The following is an 18,084-nucleotide window of genomic DNA, read 5'->3' as shown; positions in this document are numbered from 1 at the left end:
ATAAATATTTATCAATGATTTTCAAAATGTTTCTTGTTCTCACAGCTGATATATGGACATGCCTTTTAATTTTATAAATACCAAATATTCCAAGGTTAACTTTTTGGTTTTAAGTAATGCAGTATATTTTCTTATATTTTCAACAGTATTAATTACTTAATAAATTAAAACTCATGAGGTCTGACGTTTCTGAACATGTTTTCTGTATAGGCTATTTCCTCTCCTGGGAGTCTCTTATCCCTTGTTGCCTAATTGATAGGTTTCCACCAACATTTCAAGGCCCTCCTCTATATTAGTTTCTCTATTAAGTTTTTCCTGACTTTGTGATAGGGTGGACCTATGTGCACGTGTCAGTTTTCCAAATGCCCCCCGTGCTTGCCTCAGTTATTACACACCTAAGACACTGGATTTTATTTTGTGGCATACTTGATCCTTTCCCTTATCTGTATGCTCTGTGAGGGCACAGAATGTCATATTTATTATTTTTCCCTGAGCCATCGGGTCTGTGCTTGGCACATAATGGAAACTCATACAATGATTTCTAAGTACTGACAGTGAAGGTGACAGCCTAGATCCTGAAGGATGCATCTGTACTTTATTAGAGAAAAAGAGAGGAAAAATGATAAGCGAATCCCATGAAAGGGAAGAAAAATGAGATAAAACATAAATATGTGAAGGTATTTTTAAGGAATTGTGCTGGATGCACAGTAAAAGGGGAGCAGTTCTAGAGGAAAAGACTAGAGAGATGTAACAAGGCAGATTGTGATGGATTCTGTATCCCATACCAAGGAGTTTGTGTTTTATCCTGGATAAAAACGTGAAATATTTTAAATTATTTTTCCCCAGGTCACTTGGGCGTTACATCATAACATTATCAGTTGGAGATATGAGAAACATATTTCTGGTGTTAGTGTAGGTAATGAGCTGATTGGAGAAGAGATTCACAGAAGGAGGCTTTTCAGCAGTTCAGATAAAAGATGGTGGGGAAATTAGGAGTGTGTCCTGGCAATGTGAGGATCTGATAAGTTATTTTGAAGAGACATGACATTTCAGTGAATAGATACAGGGAAAGGGGCAGAAATGCCTCTGAGGTTTCTACATTGATTAACTGCTTGGATGCTACTGTGGTTTGAATGTTTGTATCCCTGCCAAAATTCACATTGAAACTTAATCATCAGTGCAACTATATTAGTATTAAGAGGTAGACATTTAGGAGATGATTACGCCATAAGGGCACTGCCCTAATGAATGGATTGATGACCTTATAAAAGGGCTGGAGGAAACTAGGTAGGTCCTTTTTGCTCTTATGCCTTTTGCAATGTGAGGACACAGCAGGAGGCGCCATCTTGGAAACAGAGAGCAGCCCTCAACCAGACACTGAATCTGCCAGCCCCTGACTATGGGCTTCTCAGCCTCCAGAACTGTGAGAAAATAAATTTCCATTCTTTATAAATGACCCCATCACAAGTATTTTGTTATAGCATCACAAACGGACTGAGATGGATGCTTATGACATAATTGTTCATCATGAGAAATAAATGTGAATTATAAATCAATGCATTGCTTTAGACACATTAATTCATAGTAGAAGATTCCTACTAAACTTGAAAGATAGAGTCCTACTAATGCGAGTTGGTGACTTCAGTAGAATTCAGTTCCTCATACAAGATCCCAATATGATTTGAAAAAGAGTATACTTTAGGGTCACGGATAAGACAGTATAAAGATCTACTCCAAAACTTAGTGACTTAAAACAAGAAATATTTATTATAGTTTTGAGAGTTGATGTCCAATTACTTAGCTGGGGCTGAATGTTTTATAGTTAACAGGCTGGTTGGTTTTGCAGAGGAGGGGACTCACTCACATTTTTGAAAATTGCCCTGATGTCTCTAGGGTGATGGTCACATTCTCTCTTCATTCAGCAGGTTATTGTCATGTTTGCTGATGTCCCATTGGCCAAAGCAAGTCACAAAGCAAATTCAATTTAAGAGAGCAGAAATAGATTATATCCCTTGATTGAGGAGCCACACTTCAAAGGACCATGAATATAAGAAGAAGAGGAATTAGAACAATTTATAAACTACCATTTTATATGACTACCATAGGTAGTCATATAAAAAGTAAAATAAATGTAAAATCAAACAAGACAAAAAAACTAACTGATAAAGGGATTTGGAAGCCAATAAATGGCCAGGCAAGGGGCTCATCAGTTTGTAGTTCCAAGTGACCTGTCTGGAGCAGCCTCTGTGGGGATGCCAGCTGCAGCAGGGGAGGCAGGCCTGGGACTGCATGCTTGGCTGAGCCGGCAGGGGCCAGAAACAGGCACTCCCTACCAAGTTAAAGGGACAGGAGTCCCACACTCCTAGGTGCAGCTGCAGCTTCCCAGCAGCAGCTCTGGACCCAACCATTCCTGAGCTCTCAGGGACCCAGGAAGCCCCCATTGCCACTGCAGGCTCAGAAGTGCCAGATCCTGCTCCCTGGCCTCTCCCTGCTCCTGGTGCCCACTCCAATTTTGGAGCAAAGTTGAAGCCAAGCGTGGGCACTGTTGCATCCTGACTGGGTATGCATGTGCTTGGGGTGGTGCTGACATCGCAGCCCTACTCTACCTCCTTGACACTCTCTGAAACTTTGAACACTGACAAGCTCATGGATGGAAGCCCAGGTTTGGGGGGCTGAAAGTAGCTTGGCACAGGCCTGCAGACCCCCAACCCCCCTGCTAGGCATGAAAAGCCTGGGCACCATGGATGGCATGTAGAAGGCAGGAGGCAGATGGGTTCCTGGGCTGAAAGGGCCAGGTGTCTGGTTTAAACCTCACTTTCAAGGCAGGGATGGCCTGAAGCCTGGGGGCTGGGCTGCCAGTTCTGGGTGAAGTCTGTGGCCTGGAGTGAGAACTTATGGTCCTTTTGTTCAAGCCCTCCCATGGCTGCCCATGGACCAATTGGCATGCACTTCCACCCTTCTAAGCCTATAAAAACCCCAGACTCAGCCATACTTGAACAGACGTTGGGATGACCTGCCTGCAGAAGGGAGCTACCCACTGCCAGTCTCCTCTCCACTGAGAGCTGAACACTCATCAGGATGACCTGCCTGTGGAGAGAAGCTACCCACTTCAGGTCTCCTGAGAGCCATTCTGTCCCTCAATGAAGCTCCTGTCCACCTTACTCACTGTATTAGTTTGTTCTCACTCTGCCAATAAAAGCATACCTGAGACTGGGTAATTTATAAAAGAAAGGAGGTTTAATGGACTCATACTTCCACATGGCTGGGGAGGTCTCACAATCATGGTAGAAGGTGAAAGGCATATCTTATGTGGTGGCAGAAAAGAGACAATGAAAGAGCCAAGCAAAAAGGGAAACTTCTTATAAAATCATCAGATCTCATGAGACTTATTCACTACCACGAGAACAGTATGGAGGAAACTGCCCCCATATTCTGTTATCTCCCACTGGGTGCCTCCCACAACACATGAGAATTATGAGAGCTACAATGCAAGATGAGATTTGGGTAGAGACACAGCCAAACCTTATCATCCCATCCCAGCCCCTCCCAAATCTCGTGTGCTCACATTTCAAAACCAATTATGCCTTTCCAACAGTTCCCTAAAGTCTTAACTCATTTTAGCATTAACTGAAAAGTCCACAGTCCAAACTCTCATCTGAAACAAGGCAAGCCCCTTCTGCCTATGAGCCTGTAAAATCAAAAGCAAGTTAGTTACTTACTAGATATAATGGGGGTAGAGGCATTAGATAAGTACAGCCATTCCAAATGGAAGAAATTGGCCAAAATGAAGGGGCTACAACCACCATGCAGGTCCAAAATTCAATCGGGTGGTCATTAAACCTTAAAGTTCCAAAATGATTTCCTTTGCCTCCATGTCTCACATCCAGGTCACACTGATGAAAGAGGTGGGTTCTCATGGTCTTGGGCAGCTTCACCCCTGTGACTTTGCAGGGCACAGCCCTTTATGAGCTGGCATTGAGCGTCTGCAGCTTTTCCAGGTGCATGGTGCAAGCCATCAGTGGACCTACCATTCTGTGGTCTGGAGGACAACACTGTGGAGCTGTAACACAAACAGGGCTGAAGGGGGATGGAGCTAAAATATTTGTAAGAAATCTGGCCGCATGGTTCAGTCACCTCCCACTAGGCCCCACCTCCAACATTAGGGATTACAATTTGACAGGAGATTTGGGCAAGTACACAGATCCCAACCGTATCAACCATAATCCAGCAGTCATTTCTGCTTGATATCTACCTCAAATTGTGCTCTGTACCTTAAAATGGTTGTCCTGATAGATTCTACTTCTTACTTGATTTAGGAGGAATGATATAAATTCCTCTGCATGCAGAGATCAGAGACTCTCCTAAATTGTTCTGTGATTAATTGTTCAATCCAATTGCAATTATAATCACTAGCTCATGTGACCCTGCCTTGCAGTTTTCAAAATAAAAATAAAATTAATTAGACAAATAAAGAGATTTGTACAAATTACCAAAATAATGCAAAAACTCTTATTCATTTTTCTTAAGACTATCTTATATTTAAAGACAAATATTGGAAAGGGGATGGGGGGTATAGTAATATCATTAGCTTGGAACTATAAACTATTTCCTTTCAACTATAACCCCTCATCTTTATTTATAATTTAAAAATATACTGTACACTATTGTTGATATGTATATGCATTCAAATTATACATGCAAAATGTACATACATGTCTATATCTGTCTGCCTATCTATTGACAAGGGAAGTGGGAGAGAGAGGAGGAGGAGAGCGAGTTTCTCTTGTATGTTATGGGTTTTTATTTGAATGTATAAAATATGACAAATTAGGTTCTTTAAATAATTGAAATTCTATTTCCAGTAATTTTTTGTGAGATTATATAGCAATATCCTTTGAATTGCCTATAAACTAACACTAGCTAACCATCTTACCTTTTCTTTTTCTATTTTTCTACTGTAATTTCATACGCATTGAAAATATGAGCAACATCTCTAGGTATTCCCCTTACTCCATTCACCCATGACTCTCTATATCTTTTTCTGTCTCTTCCTGAAGCGATTTCACCAGTCTACATATATGTTAATGTTTCAGGAATTATTGCTTTATGTATTAATTCCTTTTATAGTTTATGGACTTGACTATATTCCTATAGGAAAATCATACTTAATTTTCTGTTATTCATCAGTCTAGCAATATGAAACGAAAATATTTAAAATATATTAACATAGTTATAAATATTAGCAGAGGAAACTCAATCTAACAATATGAACTCAATCTAAAAATAACACAGAAGACTGCTTCAGATACTTTGCCATTTTATTCTTTTGTCATATGAAATATCTTGGATTACTTGATACTTACTTTTTATAATAGTGATTGTGCTTTGAGTGGTTGAGACAAGAAAGTAATTATTGGTAACTTTAAATTGTGTTTTAAAACTCTATTTTGAAAATTATACTTATATATATAAAATCACATTCTAACCCCCTTCTGCCCCCTCACCTGTGAATCATTTTAGTTTTAATGCATGGGTCACCATTCTACCTCCTTTCAATTCCCTTGATTTATTCCTCTTTCACTCTCATATTTTTAGGGAAAAAGTATTTTGTGTTATTGTTACATTTGTTTACCCTAGTCACAGTGTGTTTCTTTTCTGATAGTGTTCATTTGAATTGTGTTCAACCTGCTCTTAGTAATCAAAAAGAAAATATAGTAACAAGTTACAAAATACCTTTGAATAAAATGTTGTACTCTCTGCAGTTGCAAAGTAGCCACTGAATTTATATACTAATGAGCAAATTTGAGAGATTCTGTTCTTTAAATCTAATGTGATCGTACATGGCATTTGGTCGCACAATTTATGGCTGTGATGGCTTTATGTGCATTCTTCAATTTACAGATTTTATTACTGAATAGGGATGTAAATTCCAATAGTTTACTAGTGCATTAAAGTCACAATACATTACAAGGTAATTAACCAGAGCTGCCACTATAAATAGAAAAATAGTCACAGCCTTCACTATAAACTACTTAATAAAAATAAGGTTCTGAATCAGCATTCAGCATTATAGTAATTCTTCTTGCCATACGTCTCATTAATCAGGACTTTTTTAAAAAGCTTCATCTCAAAGCACTATTATTTTTAAAACTTTCATTATTAAAACAAGTTTGTTATAATTTTGTAGTTAATTTAATGGGATTGATGATATATTTCTGTATGCAAGTAAGCTCTACATGCTTTTGAGGCGTATTTCCCAGTTTTACTAAAGTGGAAATGAAAGAAATACTACTTTGGTGATTTCATGGCAGATTTGTAAATAAGTACATGAGAGTTCTTAGCAGGACTCATTAAAAGTTAGAGTTCTGGAGGTCATATGTCCCCACCAACTCTCCTTTCTCCCAACCGTTATTTTGCCTCCTGACTACTCACATGCAAAATGCCCTACCCCAGAATCATGTCTTAATATATTACAGACAGAGTCACTCAATGAAGGTGGTTGGGTGGGAATTTGTGTTAAAGGTAAATCAGAATCCTAAGCAGAGGCATATATTATTTGAGGTTTACATATACCAGTTGGGACACATCCTGCAGTTGAGACTTTGTTGTTTTTACTTTGTGTTTGTCTGTTTCATTGTTTTCCTGTAGAGTTTGGTGGCAGCCTTAGCAGTCCATTATAAAATCCATTATAGAAATTCTTCACAGCATCACTAACAATTGAAGTTAGACAAATTCCTGCCAATTACCAAAAACAAAGACATTAACTTCTAAAAAATGCCTTCCTAATGTCATACTAATGATGATATTTTGAATATTTTGCTATGTAAAAAATTGACAATTATTGAATATATTCCACCTTCCAATATAGTGAACTACATTTTATTTTATTTATGTATTTATGTATTTATTTATTTATTTATTTATTTATTTTCTGAGACAGAGTTTTGCTCTTGTTGCCCAGGCTAGAGTGCAATGGCTTGATCTCGGCTCGCCACAACCTCTGCCTCCCAGGTTCAAGTGATTCTCCTGCCTCAGCCTCCCAAGTAGCTGGGATTACAGGCATGCACCACCACGCCTAGCTAATTACTACTTTTTATAAATCTAGTGAATTTTGTAGAGTTTTTCTATAGGTAGTGTCTTAATAAGAAGTCTAATATTGGATACTAATTTATACATTTGCAAAGTGTTGACAGTTATGATGTATACTCTGAGACAAAGCTAATTTTTCACATTTGAAAAATTACAATTATTTTTACCTTTTTTCCCTCAAATAAACCAAGTAATACAAATATGGTTCAACCGACACATAATCAATGAACTAGAGTAATGCCAGGCATTAAGTTTCATGTGCAAATTGAATTATATTCAGCAAATCCACTCACTGAAAATATTTTTTAAAGTTCAAAATAAACAGATGGTTCTGCCTAGTACATCTATATTAGAAATAGGCCGTAGCCAAAGATTTACTATTACAAATTGGAGACATTAACACATGCTATTATCTAGTGAAGTATAAAAACAGTTTAAATTAACTAAAATAAAATAGGAATGTCACATCTGGCATTCTCATGAAGAGTCTGCAGGCCTGTTCTCTAATATTCTATGATGATGCTTTTCTAACTTATCTGATTAGCAGACATTACAAGGGGAGGGAACATAAATTCCCTAGTTTTACCTACTCTTATCCCGATAGAATAAAAATGAAACTTGCATATAAGAGAGTTCTTTGATTGCATTAAATTAAAACTCTTTTCCTGTGTTCCTATGCTTGTAAAGCCAAACATTTTTATTATTATTTAGAGTACACTGTGAACACCTAGAAGATACAGGCAGAGAGAGTGGCTTGTTAATATTAACAGCAAAGACAATTCCCATTTATTAAGTATGTACCTACCGTGTATCAAACACAGAAAAATGTATTTCATACACATTGTCTCAATTAGTCTCACAAGGATCCTATTACTTTTTTATTCAGACTTAATGATCATGATTATCATATCTCTAGGTTCCTGCATGATACCATAATACTGTATAATACTAATAGAATGTGTTGACCTTAATTAAAATTATATTCTAAACTTAATGCTAAAACGTATTTGTTATTCAGTATTGTCAGGAATAAGTATGAGGGTTTTGCAAACCTGTAACATACTTTCCAATTATAGGTTTTTGTTTAAAATCTAACATTTATAATTTGAAATAATTTAGCATACTCTTTCTGCCCCTTGTGGTCTATAATTCATATACTGAGAATAATTATCCCAGAGAGTAGAATGATCTGGTAGTTCTTCATATTTGGTTGTTAGTCAGTTTGTCCTGGTGGTCTCTAAAGGAGCCAATTGAGAAGGGAAAAAAAATTTGTTCAAATTCTCTTTCCATGCTTGCTGATGGAATGGTATTCTTAGTATTCAAAGGGTGTTAAATAAAGGCTTGGTACTGTCATGCTTTGAACATTCTTCTTCAGGTTTGATGTGACTGGTTGCAGATCCAGTGATAATGACGCTCACATTGAATACAGTGGCTCCTCGATGTTGATTCTCCCCTTGATCACTGTTCCAGAGAAGAGAAAGTCACTGGGATTAGTATGTCTCTAAGTAGCTATGATGAGGCTCAGTTCTCTCAACTTCACCTCTCCCCAATTCCCATGCGGAGCTTCCTGTGTTCTCCCTCCTGAGGTTATTCACCGGCCCAGCTTCCCTAAGATTGCTACTATAGGTTCCAGGGCTTATTTCTCATTATCTTACTTTGTTTTTAGTCTCTTTCAGAAAAGTGTTGGTATAGCTGTGTATTTTTGTTCTGAAAAAATATGTTTAATGTCTAAATATCACAAGTTTTGACTGAGGTATTGCTAGTCAGTAATGACAATGATAATAGCTAACATTTACTATGCAAATTAAATGTGAAATCATGTGTTCGATCTAATATAATTCATATGACTCCCTCTCTTATAATTCCTTCCCAAAGGGAGCTAATCATACTATTCTTTAGGATTTTCCATAGATATCACCTTTTTGAGTGGTATGAATATTTATTTGTTCCCAGCTCTATTCTAAGCACTTGACACGGATTATTATTTCATTAATCTCCCAAATATCATGAAATAGGTAGACAATTATTATTGTCTTTTTGTGAATGAGAAAACTGAGACATAGAGAAGTTGTTTAACTTTATAAAGGTAAGACAGATAATACTAAGCCTCGGAGCCAGGATTCAAACCTAGGTATTAAAAAAAATCTGCTCTGGCAGTTTTTCATGTATATGAAAGGAACTACAACTTAGTGCCCAGTCCAATACACTGTACTAAGTAATCCATAGGCTGGGCACGGTGGCTAATGCCTGTAAACCCAGCACTTTGAGAGGACGAGGGGGGTGGTTCACGAGGTCAGGAGATCAAGACCATCCTGGCTAACATGGTGAAACCCTGTCTCTACTAAAAATACAAAAAATTAGCTGGGCGTGGTTGCATGCACCTGTAGTCCCAGCTACTTGGGGAGGCTGAGGCAGGAGAATTGCTTGAACACGGGAGGCGGAGATTGTAGTGAGCCGAGATCATAGCACTGCACTCCAGTCTGGGCAACAGAGCGAGAATCCGTCTCAAAAAAAAAGTAATCCTTAATGAAACATTATCAGCAAGGAGTGGGAGGATCTGACTATCCATAGTATAGTATTTTTAAGAAAATCTTTCATCATCTTATTTATTCATCTTAAGAATACAATATGACACAAATAGTTTGAAGACATATCTACTATTTACTCACCAAGTGACAAATAATTTTTTGTGTGCTTTTTGTTTCCTTTAAAACATCTTTGTTCTAGTGCCACTCTTTAACTTTTACTGTTTTCATAAACATGTACTGCTTCTCTCAGAAAACATATCTAAAATCATATTGCAAAAAGAGGTCAGGCATTCTAACGATGTATTACAAATTGTATACAAGTTAATGTACTAAATCTTGTAAAATATTAAAATGTAATCTTTGATAAAATATCCTATTTTTTAATGTTTTCAATATTCTCTTCCCCAAAATGGTTAATGTTTATATAATCACCAGAAAATAGTTTTATACCCGCATAGTAAAAATTAATTGCCTTACTGCCTGGAGCAGACAGCTGGCTGGTAGTTGTGTTGGCTGTTACCATCAAAGCCTGAGGGGGTGAAGTAGGAGGTCTGCCTTGACCTCCAAATGTAACAGTCTCCTCAACCCCACCTGCTGCATACCCACAGCTGCAAGGTTCCAAATTATTTGGCATACTCAACATAACACATGCACACATGCACACACACACATGCCACTCAGGAGAATCTTCTTGAATATAACAATTCCTACTTGACAATAGATGTAGAAGATAAGTATGATAAAAATTGTATTCGGTAATCCTTGCATTTTAAATTTTACTCTTAGAGTTAATTGCCTGAATTTAAAGATCTTCTTTTTTGAGATCTTTTAGTAGGGGTTGGAATTGTTATACATACAACATCAGCCTACATAGTACCACTTGGAGAATTAGAATCTTTTCTCCTTAGCTGCTAAAAGGCATATGCTTCTTAGCATCAACACTAAGAAGCACTTGGCTCTCTCAATGCCAAGAAGCACTTTTCTCTTTGCTAGTGATAGCTCCGGGTCCAGCAATTATTTCCATTTTTTAAGAATGCAGCAAAAAACAATATGCCTCACTCTTAAATGTGGCATCAGAATATCCTAGGTGGAGTCAAATGCAAGTACACAGCATGAATACCAGTGCCTGCATTTAATCCTGATATCCCACTTTGCTAAGTATATGGCCATGGACAAAACCATTACCACAGTGCCTCAGATTTTCCAACAAATTTCCTTCCCAAGGTTAAGTATCAAATATTGAGTATGATATTATATGTGAAAATGCTTTATAACCTAAAGAATGCTATACAAATATTGGTTAATTTAATTTAGCAGCAATACTCTATTGCTCTAGTCAAAAGCTTAGTATATCTCACATATAGTAAGATCAAATAAAAAAGTTCTCAACAGAGCTCTCAATGTTTTTATCCTCCTTAAATCCTATTGGTTTAATTATGATACAGTTTTAATTTTATATAAAAACATATTTTAGTTGTGAATGGCTATATACTAAAAATCTCAAATATATGTAAAATAATTTATTACAGTCTTATGTAAAACTACACGAGTTTTTCCCTGTGTTCTTCCTAAGGGCTCTAACTGTCCTTTAGTATTCAACAAATATTTTTTATGCACTTGCGTCTTATGCATGGCTTAAATTCTGAAATTATAGGGTAAAGCTAAAAAAAAAAAATCTTGAAAAATTTCTTAAATTATTCATGACATGTGGTCCAATAGTGAGTTATTCCTTAATATCAGAAAATGTGAATTTAAAAATGTCATAAAATTGCTCTGGGGTGTCTAGATACCTATGTGATGAGGGGTGTAGGGAGACACAGACAGCATTGAAGGAACCTGATCACTGCTCCTCAGTCCCTCTGGGCTTTGTGCTCACTGAGTAAAATGGCAAATAGAATCTTTTCTCAAACTCTTTTTAAATGCATACAGTTGAATTTAAATCAAATTAATTTTTGATGTGACTGTACAATAGTGAATGCCTAGGAGAGAAAAGATTTTTGCCCTCATGGACTTTACCTTGTAGTGGGAGATTTGAACAATAAAAAACTTATTGATTAAACAGTCAAGATTATAAATTGATTATTATTATAGCCATAAAAGACATATAAGATGGTTAGTCAAAGGAAGCCACTCTAGGGAGGTGACCATTGAGCTGAAGCATGAAGAATGAAAGTGAGTTGGCCATTATTACAGTTGAATAGTGTGTTCAAAGGCCCTGAAATAGGAAATTTATAGTATGTTAACTAATTTACTCACTAAGCAAAGACTAATTAAGGCCTCCTATTTGCCAGGCATTTGTGGGATTGAGCAGTTTACAAATCTGTCAAGATTTCTATTCTCATGGAGTACACATTCTAGACAAAGGAAAGTATAAATAAACAAAAAAGTAAACAAATGGATAAACTAATTTCTGGAATATAATAAGAGGAGAGAGTAGGGATATAGGCAGAGGATGTAAGTGGGACCTAAATCATACCACAGTCATGCAGGTTCTTGTAAGACGTGAAGGAAGTCATGGTCTTATTTTAAAAGCTGTGAATAACGCTGAAGGGTTTTTACATAGAGTACTGCATACTATGGTTTCAATTTTTAAAAGATGACTCTAGCTACACGGTGGAGAATGACTTAGAGAGAGGTAAATCCAATCATATTGGTGTGGCCTTTCCTTAAAATTTTATTACAGGGGTGGGGGAGAGGGGAGGGATAGCATTAGGAGACATACCTAATGTAAATGATGAGTTAATGGGTGTAGCACACCAATATGGCACATGTATACATATGTAACAAGCCTGCACATTGTGCACATGTACCCTAGAACTTAAAGTATAATAAAAAAAAAATTATTACAGAATTCCCTCCTGCCCCTTCTGTTCTCCGAAGATTCTGTTTCCTTCTTTCCCTTCCATTTCCCACACTAGTTATAGTCCCGTGGGCAAAGTGGGTTCACTTTTCTGATCAGATGTAGCAGAATAGTTTAGAAGCAGGCACATTCGAATTGCAGGGCTAAATTCTGAGTCTCTAAGAGCAGCATCTTAAGGAACACATGCCTGGATTCCAATAAATACCCTAGGGTTAAAGCCTTTGCTGAGCATAAGAGCATTAACTGCTAACGGATAACCAATGAAAAGACCGCATTTGCTGTGCCCACACAATCAGATTCTCATGCTGAATATTGATTCTGTTAAATCACAAATAGTGTTAGACTTTTGACTGGTGATTGTGAATCTGTTAATCTATTGCCAAGGTTAGTCTGTATTGCTTCTAGTACTCAGTAGGGCTTCAGTGTGAACAATTGATGTGGGGTGAAGTGGGAAGAATGACACTGACAAAAGAAACTATAGCCTAGGTTATAATCGATCTTTAGATACTAAACCTAGCAATTCCAAATATCCTACAGATAGTGGGAAACCACAAAAGACTTCAAGCATAGAAGGCATTAATGCAATTAGTTTGCATAGAAATATTGATTCCAGTGCTTAAGGTGGATTGAGAGCAAAGAGAATTAGTAGGATATTTCATAAAATGCTCGAGAGTGCAAACTGAAAGACAGTAGCAATGGAAATAAAGACATGATGGATTCAGAGACTGCAGTTAAAGCATAAATAGACCTCCTTGATTGTTTAGAATTGTTGGACATGTCAAGAGAGAAATTCCTTGATTTCTAATTTAGATAATTTGGGTGGATTTTGGTACTGTTCTGGAAGACAAGGGCAATTCATGTTCAGACTAAAGATCACCCATTATTGATTCTTTGAAAGTACATGTAGCATGAAACATGATTGCAAAGTGGTTCCTTTCAGTCTATAAAAGATGAAAAAAATAATTTTAGGAGTGTCTGAGACCTTTAGCCTTGTCTAAGTAATTGAATTGGCCCTTTGGTCACCGGGTGGTTAGTTATCTTGAGATGTAATTTATTTAGAAAAGTATTACTAGTGGATTTATGTGATACTGAGTCTGATAAAGATCTTTCTTGAAAGTTGAAAGGTATGCCTGCCAGAATTTATTTAGGTTTTAATAAGTGAATAAATGAAGCCAGGGCTATAGAGTGGGAACCACCTCTGGTCACCAAATGGTCCATGCCTTTTCTTTGTTTCACAAATTTGAACAATTGTAGTTCTTCATTTCAATGTGCCTGTTCATTTAAGAGGGAACCCTTAGGGCATACTTGTTTGTTTGTTAGATAAAACCATCCTAAGACACAACACGGAGCATACAGGCTGCAATGCAAGCACATAAAACCCGAGATACCAGATGGAAAATGTCTTAGCCTTGTAGTTCTGATTTGCTAAAGTAAAAAAAAAAAAAAAAAAAAGCGCGGGGTGTGGGGGATGGGGTGGAGGATGTAGGGGCAAACATTTAAATTTTGCTTCTGTTGTTTTCCTCTGTTAATACAGAAATTTGATGTTGGTATCTTGCAGAAAATGAGCTTTTAAAAGCAAATCTTCAGAGTTTAAAAATCATCCCATCCTCTTCGCAAAAATCTGCAGTATTATTTTTCTTTATAAAATCTACCCAGCTGAAATATTTTCTGATGAGTTTAAATGCATATGAACTACTAGTGCTCTAGAGACTGTCTTAATTGAGTACTTCGTTTTCTACTTTATTGAAATGTGTACTTTGAAAACATTGGTGAAATTTGCCATTTCCCACCTGGCATCAGCAACAGCTGGAGCCTGGCCCGTTTACGATGGCCTACAGTCACGCAGTACTAATCTGAAGCAAATGTCATATGAAAAGCTACGTCTCTGCCCCTTCTTCTGTTAAACGCATCTAAGACAAAAGTAAGAGCATAATATTTTATTTAAGCTCAGCTATTTTTCTTTTTCCCCTCTTCCCTTACCATTTCTGTTGCTCTAAAACTATTACTCGTGGTCATGCTCTTAACTGAAATATTTATAGGGAAAAGATTTGTTTTAAATGAGCAGATGGGCCAGACTTAAGACAAGCTGCTATATTAATAAACATGTGTGGTACTTTATCAGTAAAGGAGCCTATTTTGACATTTCTTCTGGATGATTTGTATAGCCTATCACTATCACACCTGGTGCAGGGACAATAAATGGGCACTTAATAGTCAAGCAGTGTGCGAACACCTTCCATTATAACTTCATTATGTCAGATATGATCATCTATTACTGAATGTCAGACACTTAATTTATGATCAGTTGCCCTATGGAATTAGTGACCAAACAAATGAATAGTCCATTCATGTAACTTTTGCTGTAAATGTATTTCTCCTAATACCAACCCCCTTTTTTTAAGCACATGGACTTAATCTGATATCCTTTGGGATTTTAAAACATAAGATGTTTTGTTTTATATTTGTGAAATTTGAGAAGTGGGAAAATGTGAATAACATATGATGTAAAATTCCATACTCAATTATGTTAATGCCCATATCTGTTTAAAATAAGCACAATTCTTTAGTTTCCTTTACCAATGAGTTTCAGTTTGATTTTGGTAAAGTGGCAATGCTTTTTGGAAAAAAAATAAAACTTCTCCCTAGAGATCTGCTATACAATAATGTGCATATAGTTAATACTGTACTGTACACTTAAAATTAGTTGAGGGTAACTTTCATGTTATGTGTTTCTTACCACTTTTTTTAAAAAAAGAACTTCTCCATTGGACAATATAAACAGGGTATAGTTAGTTAACTGTGGCACTATCAAAGCAATAGGTACAAAAGACACAGCGAAAAGAGAAGCTTAGGTTTTCGAGAGAGGCTCCAGGAGGAATAAAGACAGCCAAGGAAATGATACTTCGTAGGCTTTAATAATTAATGTTCCTGGCTGGACATGGTGGTTCATGCCTATAATCTCAGCACTTTGGGATGCCATGGCAGGAGGATCTCTTGAGACCAGGAGTTTGAGATTGGCCAGGGCAACATAACAAGACTCCCATTTCTACAAAAAAAATAAAATTTTTTTTTTTTTTGAGACAGATTCTACTCTGGCACCCAGGCTTTAGTGTGGTGGCACCATCATGGCTCACTGCAGACTTGACCTTCCAGGTTCAAGCAATCCTCCTACCTCCGCCTCCCAAGCTAGGACTACAAGCACATGTGCCATCATGCCCAGCTAATTTTTCTTTTTTTTGTAGAGGCAGAGTTTTGCCATGTTGCCCAGGCTTCTACCAAAATTTCTTTAAAATTAGCCTGGCTACTCAGGAGGCTAAGGCAGAAGGATTGCTTGAGCTCAGGAAGGTGAGCTATAGTGAGCTAACTCCACAGCTCTACACTCCAGCCTGGGCAACAGAGTGAGATGAGACCTTGTCTCTAAACAAACAAACAAAACAGACAAAAAAGAATTAATGTTCCCCGCTGGCATCTGCAGAACCTTTTTACCTTCTTCTTTGGACATAACAACATGCCATCAGAACTCCACCACGTCTATATTCAAGATCATTATTAGAGAAATCCTTAGACTCAATTGAAGTTACTATCTATGAAAAGATTCTTTCAGAGATGTCTAGCCTATTTTCTAATGAGGACCTTAGAACTGGGGCAGTGATAAGACCAACTGTAGGGGGAAAGAAGTCTCAAAGCCTGTTTAAGAATCAGTTAAACTATTTGACCAGCCAGATTAGTAAGAAACTGAATGCTACAGAATAGGAAAATATTAACAAACTGTTAATAGAGAAGGATGGTGTGAGAATGAATCTACAATAGACATATTAGAATTGTCTTCAGCTATTTGAAGGGCTAGAGATGCCAAAAAGGAGATCGTGTCTGTGTCATAATATTATTGACCTAGCTTTATTCCTCCTAGTTCTAGCTTTATTATTTTATTTTATTTTATTTTATTTTATTATTTTATTTTTTGAGACAGTCTTGCTGTGTGCCCAGGCTGGAGTGCAGTGGCGCCATCTTGGTTCACTGCAACCTCTGCCTCCTGGGTTCAAGCAATCTTTGTGCCTCAGCCACCCAAGTAGCTGGGATTACAGGTGCCCGCCACCACACCCGGCTAATTTTTGTATTTCTAGTAGAGACAGGATTTCATCATGTTGGCCAGGCTGGTCTCAAATGCCTGACCTCAAGTGATCCACCCACCTCGGCTTCCCAAAGTGCTGGGATTACAGGCGTGAGCCACTGCACCCGGCCTAGCTTTGTCATTTTAAATAACAATTAAGAGAGGGAGAATTTCGATTCTGACAACTTTCATAGTTTCATTGTCGTGACTGATGGCACTCACACTGGAAACAAGGTGATAGAAAGTCATTAACTTCTATGCCAGGCCTATAGGCTTAAAGAAACCGTGCATTTTGGAGATGTCTTCAACAGCTAAAAAACGTCATGAAGGTGAAGAAAGGAAAAGATGCTAAGTGGGGGATAACCAGGAGTGAAGCAGGGGAGGTGGGGTAGGTATTCCTAATATTCTAAATTTAAAAGCCCTGGTACTGTGAAAGAATGCAATTTCAATGTCTGGCCACACCAATGCATTTATAACTGGCATGGACTGCCTCTGAGATTTACTCCCAGTGGACGCTAGTGGTCAATAGATACATTAGTCTCTAGACTATCCCTTTGACATAAATGGCTGGAAAGTTCATTAAGGTATCCAGGTTATGGGGGAAGATACTTTAATAGCCAACTCAAATAAAATTGTTAAGGTTTAGTAGGTAAAACCTCATGCTAAGGTGACCTAGCATGGCTCTGGCTGAGACTGTTTAGGGGGTGCAAGCTTCCCAAAAAAACAGATCAAGACTGCTGTCTTTTACATATCTTAACCCTCAGGCAAATATAACCAGAATGAAGAGGTAGCTGGCAGAAAGTCTCTGCTGGCTGGCAAAAAAAAAAAAAAAATCTAAAGCCTGCAGATTAAGCTTCATATAGAAGAGCCCTGAGCCAGTTCAAGCCCTAGACACCCGAGTAGACCTCAGAGCCTGTTCTAAACCACCAGACGCATTTGGCAGTGTAGGCGCCAAGGGAAAGCATTCTTTCTGCCCTCTAATGTTCACTGAACATGAAATGACAAAAGGAGAAAAGGGCATACAAGATTTATTTAATGTACATATGGACTTAGGAGCCATATACAATGTATGAGACTTGAAGAGGGGCCAAGCAGTTTAGGCTTAAATAGTCTCTTCAGAGGGGAGAGGTGTGGGCCTGGCAGGCAAACATTAATTTGTAAATGATTCTCTTAGGAGAAAGGATGGGACCTACAGGTTATGACTTATTGTGCAGATAAAGTCTCCCAGGTAATCTCTTGGAGCTGTCCTCAGGACAACAGATGAAAGTCAATCTGTGTCAGTCTCTTTTCCAGTGTTTATTTTTCCTGGATATTTGTTGAGATTCCTAGGGAGGGGAATCTTAATACAATTGCATTTCTTTTAGAAAGAAGCTTTCTTAGTCAGAAAAGGAAATTCTGCAGAAATCCCTTCCAGTGCTTCCAGAAAGACCATCAGACCTGGTTCTGAGACATTTGGATTTTTAGAGCACTGAGCATGCCAAAGCACCATATTGTGG

The 18,084-nt window shown here is 37.6% G+C and overlaps 1 protein-coding gene across 24 annotated transcripts in view; it reads left to right on the top strand.

The window, feature by feature from the left end:
* The window catches only part of ADGRL3 (adhesion G protein-coupled receptor L3), an 849,533-nt gene that overhangs the window by 599,779 nt on the left and 231,670 nt on the right, over positions 1–18,084 (top strand). The window lies entirely within an intron of this gene.

The sequence above is a fragment of the Pongo pygmaeus genome, chromosome 3 (genome assembly GCF_028885625.2).
Source record: "Pongo pygmaeus isolate AG05252 chromosome 3, NHGRI_mPonPyg2-v2.0_pri, whole genome shotgun sequence".
NCBI lineage: Eukaryota > Metazoa > Chordata > Mammalia > Primates > Hominidae > Pongo > Pongo pygmaeus.
This window is presented reverse-complemented; position numbering and strand designations above follow the sequence as displayed.